Below are 6,840 nucleotides of genomic sequence, written 5' to 3'. Positions count from 1 at the left end.
GTGAGGGAGGAGTGGGGAGGTAGACTGAGTAAAGAGGTCAAACACAAGGGGGAAGGGGTAGGGTGAAGTGGGTAATGGGGATCAAATACATGATAGCTGAAGGAAACTGGACTTTGGGTGGTAAACACACAATAGAGTATACAGATGTCAAATGATAATGTACACCCGAAAATTATATAATTGTATTAATCAATGTTAGCCTAATAAACTTAATTAAAAAATAAAAATAAATAAAATTTTAAAAATTACATGGTAGTATTTTCAAATGCATTAATACCAGAAAATTCTTTAGTAAAAATAGCACAATAAAAATATAAGAAATATGGAGTAAGAAAATAAAAATTAATTACAAACAAAGAAGTAGAAACTCTGGAGACAAAGCCATATTAGTGAAATGTCACTGAACATTAAGAGTTTATTGTATCTGCCACAGTGTTTGTAAAAACTTTTAGTAGTTTTCATGAGCCAAAGACATATTTTAGACAAGGTATTTGGGCTAATTCTTCTTTAGTTTCTTTGTCTGCTTTTCTAATTGCTACTAGAAAATTGTAGAAAGAATCTGTGAGAAAGCCATAGCTCTAATTAAAGTAGTAAAAGAAAATTTAAATAATTTTTATAAAATTTAATGGAGATGTTGTTTTCAGTTTAATACAAGATAAGTTATAATACAAGGTATGTTATACTTTCAGGTAGCTTAAAGGTTGGCAGTAATTCTGGCTCAAAAAGAAGACCCAAAATAGAACTGTTTGTCTAGGGAAGCAGAGTCTCTGGAAGCAGATTGGTGTCTTCCTGATTCTATCACATTCTAGCTGTGAGATTCCAAGCAAATTACTTTATCTAACCTTCTATTTTCTTCTTTTTAGAGTAAAAATAATATATTCTTCATAAGGTTGTTGTGAGGATTAATGAAAGTACATATACAAATCTTAATATATGCATAAAATGCTTGCTTGCTTAATATCAATATTACGATTAATTAGAATTGATATCGGACTTAATATTTGCTTTGGTGTTAGCATCGATACTAGTATTGTATTTATAGTTATAATCAGTGTTTTCAACTTGGGTGGGACTAGATGACAAGTTTTTTTTTTTTTTTTTTTTTGTACAAATGGCTCATAGCATAGATTTTAGAGTTGATGCTTGAAAGAGTTAAGACTTTTGGATCTGTTTGGATGCATTAAATATGTTTTATATTTTAGAAGAATATGAATTTTGCAGGGCCAGGGATGGAATGCTAAAAACTGAATATTTGTGTCTCCCCAAAGTCCATATGTTGAAGCCCTAATTACCAATTTGATGGTATTTGAAGGTGAGTTCTTTGGGAGGAAATAGGGTTATATTAGATGTTAGGGCTCTCATGATGGAATTAATGCTCTTATAAAAAGAGGAAGAAAAATTAGAGTTCTCTCTCAATTTGCCATGTGAGAATATTGTAAGAAGGCAGCAATACACAAATCAGCAAAGGTGCTCTGACCAGACACTGAATCTGCTGGCATTTTGATTTTGGTCTTTCTAACTTCCAAATATTGAGAAATAAGTTCTGGTTCACAAGCAACAAATAAAATAAAACAAATAAAACACCAGGATTCACATTTCTGTATTAGTGTTTTGAAAATGACTCCCAAGGGATAGCTGGAAATGGAAATTTTGAAAATAAGAGAAGCTCCAAAAAGTTTTAAAAAATAACTCAAACTTTCTTAAAATGTTGGTTTATGTTATTTCAATCTTTCCTTCTAAATATATCTATGTACATAATTGTAAATGGATATTCACCTAATTGCTTTAGAAATATAGAATCATGCTCCATATAGAGTGCTATTTTGAAATGCCCTCTTTACATATCTAAAAATTAAGTGTACCGAATCTTGGACTTCCAAGCTCCTCCAGTTAATAGTTTTATGAACTTGGTCACTTCATATTATAATCTCTCTGTACTTTGGTTCCCGTGTCTGTAAAATAAAATAATAATAGTAATACTTATCTCATAGTGCTTTCATGACAGTTAAATGAGTTAAACTCTGTGACGCATTAAAGAATTTCTGGCATATACAAAGCTCTGTAGAAGTATAAGCTGTAAGCATTAGCATGACTATATTACTGTGTCAAAATTATTATACAATGTAATGTTTTCAAAGCTATAGAATATTAATATCAGTATTACCTAATGTATGTAACCAATCCCTTATTACTGGGCATTTCTGATAGTTCTAATTTTTCACTTTTGTGTTATTACTATGAGGAATATTCTCACACCTAAATGTTTTCTCATATAACATATGTCAGGCAATAATTGCTATGGATCTCACACAAAAAAGATTGAGTCTTTACCTGATTATTCTATAGAAAGTCCTATTAGTCTGAAAATAACTCATGAAAATGGTTATCTATCATCTTTTTAAAGTTCTATTATAAATATGTGCAGTCAATGAAGTTAGACAGATTTTATCATTAAATTAGGGAGAGTTGGAATTATTAAATTATTGACACCTCTTAGCCAAGAACACTTTATTTCTCTACATGTTTAACTCTTTATGCATGTCCTGCAGGTTTTTCGTTATATAGGTCCTTCATATTTCTTATTAAATACATCCCTAATATTTTTGAAAAAGTTGTTTTTGTTGCTGTATCTTACTTTTTTGCTTCTCATATGAGCTTGGTGTATTTTTTTTTTCTGGTTCTCATCCAAATTTTGTTCTTAACATGAAGAGTTCTAGAGTAATTATAGTGCTGCAGAAAACTTTAATATTCCTATTATAAGACAATTATAGAAAACTCTAAAATGTTGTAAAAAGTGTTGCATCTGCAAATATGCAACTATCACATATTGTGGACTCTGTACACACTGGTGTATTCAAATTATGCAGAAAAATAAAGCCATTAAAATGACTTAATTTAATACATCATAATTATGATTAGATTTAATAGAAATGATTTACTACATCACCATTTGTACAACAAATTGCATAAACCTTTGAGTTTTGTAATTGGTTCCTTAATTTTATTGTAATAAATACCAATAAAAGGACCTTAATTATTCATTCCGTTTAGAATCTCTTTAGAATTCCATTATTGTAATTTTTTGTTTGTTAATTGCAGTTGGCATACAATATTTTATTAGTTTCAAGTGTAAAACTGTGATTAGACATTTATATTACTTACAAAGTAATCATTCTGATAAATATAGTACTCATCTGACACCATAAATAATTATTACAATGTTATTGACAATATTCCTTATGTTATACTTTATATCTCAAAAACTATTTTGTAACTACCAACTCTTACTTCTTAATTCCTTCCACTTTTGCACCCAACCTCAACCCTCCTTACCATCTATCAAACATCAAAATGTTCTCTGTAGCTATGAGTTTCTTTCTGTCCTACTTATTTATTTATTTATTTTTAAATTCTACATGTAAGTGAAATCATATGGCATTTGTCTTTCCCTGTCTGACCTGCTCTAATCAGCACAATATCTTCTAGGTCAATCGGTGTTGCTGAAGATAGAAGAATTTCATTCTTTTCTATGGCTAATATTCCATTGTATACATATACCACCTCTTCTTTATCCATTCATCCATTGATGGAGACCCAGGTATCCTTCATATCTTGACTGTTGTAAATAATGCTGCAATGAACATATGTATTCACATGTCCCTTAAAAGTAGTTTTTTGGGTTTTTCTGGATAAATACTCAGATGTGGGATAACTGAGTGCTTCTTTGTCGCTTGAAATAGCCTTTGTTTTAAAATCTATTTTGTCTGGTATAAATATTGTTACTTCAGACTCTTTTTTGTTTGTCTCCATTTTCACAAAATATCTTTCTCCATCTTTTCACCTTCAGTCTGTGTGCCTTTCAATCTGAAGTGAGTCTTTTGTAGGCAATATATGTAAGAGTCTTGTTTTCTTGTTCATTCAGCCACTCTGTCATTGATTGGAACATTTAATCCATTTATATTTAAAGTAATTGTTGATAAATGTATAGTTATTGTAATTATGTTATTCATCTTTTATTATCTTTTTTTTTTCCTTTTTTTTCTTTTTAAAGCAGCTCCTCCATTTTCTGTAGTACTGGCTTGGTGGAGATGAACATCTTTAGATTTTCTTGTCTGGGAAGCTCTTTATTTGTCCTTTGTTTTTAAATGATAGTTTTTCTGGGTAAAGCAATCTTGGTTGTAGGTCCTTGCTTTTCATTACTTTGAATATTTCATGCCAGTCCCTTTTAGCTTGTAAAGGCTCTGTTGAGAAGTCAGTTGACAGTCTTATGGCAACTCCCTTGTAGGCAACTAATTGCTTTTCTCTTTTTGCTTTTCATATTCTTTTTGTCTTTAACCTTTGGCATTTTAATTATGATGTATCTTAGTGTGGGCCACTTTGGGTTCCTCTAGTTTGAGACTCTCAGAGCTTCTTGAGATTTTATGTTTATTTCCTTTATTAGATTAGGAAAGTTTTCTGTCATTATTTCTTCAAATAGGTTTTCAATTTCTTGCTCTTTCTCTTCTCCTTCTGGGACCCCTATGATGCAACTGTTGGTACTCTTGATGCTGTCGAGAGGCCCCTTAGACTATCCTCATTTTTCTGTATCTTTTTTTCTTATTGCTGTTCTGATTGGGTATCCTCCACTACCTCGTTCCTTAAATTACTGATGTGATCCTCCACTACACCAATCTGTTGATTCCTTTAATGTACTCTTCATCTCAGATATTGTACTCTTCATTTCTGAGCGGTACCCTTTTAAGTTTTTCAACTCCATTTTTGTTTTCTATCTCTTTGTTAAAGTTCTCACTGAGTTCAATTATTCCTTTTCTAAGTTTATTGAGCATCCTTATAACTAGTACTTTGAACTCTGCATCTGGTAGATTGCTTGTCTCCATTTTTAGTTGTGTTTCCCCTCCCCTCCGGAGCTTTGTTCCATTCTTTCAATTGGGACGTGTTTCTTTGTCTTCTCATCATGGTTGCCTTCCTGTGTTTGTTTCTCTGTATTAGGTAGGGCTGCTATTTTTCCTGGTCTTAGTAGTCTTATGTAGTAGGTGTCCTGTGGGGCCCAGTGGCACAGTCTTCCCTGGTCACCTGAGCTGGTTGCTCCGTGTGTTTTCTTTGTATGGGTTGTGTGTGTCCTCCTGTCGTAGATGAGCTTTGGTTGCTGTTTGCATGTCAACGGTAGGAATTGACTCTCAGGATGATTGTTTGTGAGGACTGGCCATGATTACAGTGGAGGAGTTGTTGTGCAGGGCTGACTCTACAGAATAGAATTAGCTTTAGCAGGACTCTCGTGTTTGCCTAATCTGCCTTTTGGGTGTGTTGTTCTTGGTTGTTCCCCTGGTGGTAGTCCAGCTCAGACTGAAGCCGGCCGCCAAGAATGCACATTGGGGACTCCTGGAAAGGGCCCTACCACAGGCGAAGTTCAGCTACAGCATGTGCCCCACCTGCAGCCACCTGGAATGAGCCACCAAGTATTCTGCAGATGGTCACCACCCATGCTGGGCTCAAATGTGCCTCAAAAGGCCAAGTCACAAACCAAGGCCAATTGCATCTAGTGCTGAGCTTAGGAATGCTCAGCAAGAGGTGTGAGGCATGCTGAGGCCAGATGTTGCTTGTTTAGGTTTGTGAACCTTTGAGAGATTTTAGGAAGTTTTGCAGCATGAACCATGACTGGCCATTTGTAATAAAAAAGAAAAAAAACTATTTCGAGTGGGTTAGCTGGGCCCACAAGTTGGGACAGGGTCTCAGGAAAGCACCAGTGTGAGAAAAACTGTGTTAGCCAGATTGATATAGACTTAGATATGTAGGCCACCTGCAGTTGCCTGCTAAGAGGGGAAGTATCAACAACAAAACAATGGCTTCTGCCGGCACTCCTATCCTAGTGAAAGCTGCCCCTCCAGCCCTCACCCTGAAGCCAGACAATGCAGTTTCTCCCCATATGTTTCCAGCACCTTTTTATCTGCTGCTCCAGTGCTGGAGCTCAGTGCAAGTGAGTTTGTCAGTGAGTAAGTCAGCACACAGGCCCCTAAGAAGGAATGTCTGTTACTCCACCATCCCTTCACCTCACTCAGCCACAATCTCCACTGGTTTTTAAAGCCAGAGTTTGTGGGAATTTCTTTTCCTGACACTGGAACCCTGTGCTGGGAAGCCTGATGTGGGACTGGGGTGCTGAACTCACCTGGGAGGATCTCTGTAGCTGAGATCTCCTTCTGATTCCCAACTGCTACATGCTTGTGTGGGTCCAGCCTGTTCCCCTCTCCACCGCTACAACTTTCAAGGTGACCTCTTCTGTGTGTCCTCAGTTGTAGGACTTCTGTTTAGCTAGATTTCAGGTGACTCTAAATGATGGTCGTTCTGTAGTTTAGTTGTAATTTAGATGTGTTTGTGAGAGGAGGCGAGCACAATATTTACCTACTCTGCCCCCTTGACTGGAACTGTTTAGTGAGGAATTTTGATAGAAATTTTGAGACAAATGTTTTTATGTATAGATGCATGTGTGTGTGTGTGTGGTGTGTGTGTGTGTGTGTGTGTGTGTGTGTGTGTGCATGTACATTTGCCCAAGTTGTTCTGTAAGTATAATTATATGTAAGCCAAGGACAACCTGAAACAATATAATATGTTAACATAGTTTTTATACTTACATTATCCCATCTTATTCTCATGGCAATCCATTTTATAGGTAAGAAGCTTTGGTGTAGATTGAGAAAGTACCCAAGTTTAAAAATCCAGCTGCTGTCATGGCTCATGTGCTTCTTGATTGTCTGGCTGGTGGTCTTTTTAATGTATCTCCCAAGAAACTCACAGTTCGTATTTTTACAAGTTTTATTAAATTAATATAAAATCTATCCACTTGAA

This window comes from Pteropus alecto, unplaced genomic scaffold (assembly GCF_000325575.1).
Source record: "Pteropus alecto unplaced genomic scaffold, ASM32557v1 scaffold459, whole genome shotgun sequence".
Classification (NCBI taxonomy): domain Eukaryota; kingdom Metazoa; phylum Chordata; class Mammalia; order Chiroptera; family Pteropodidae; genus Pteropus; species Pteropus alecto.
This window is presented reverse-complemented; position numbering follows the sequence as displayed.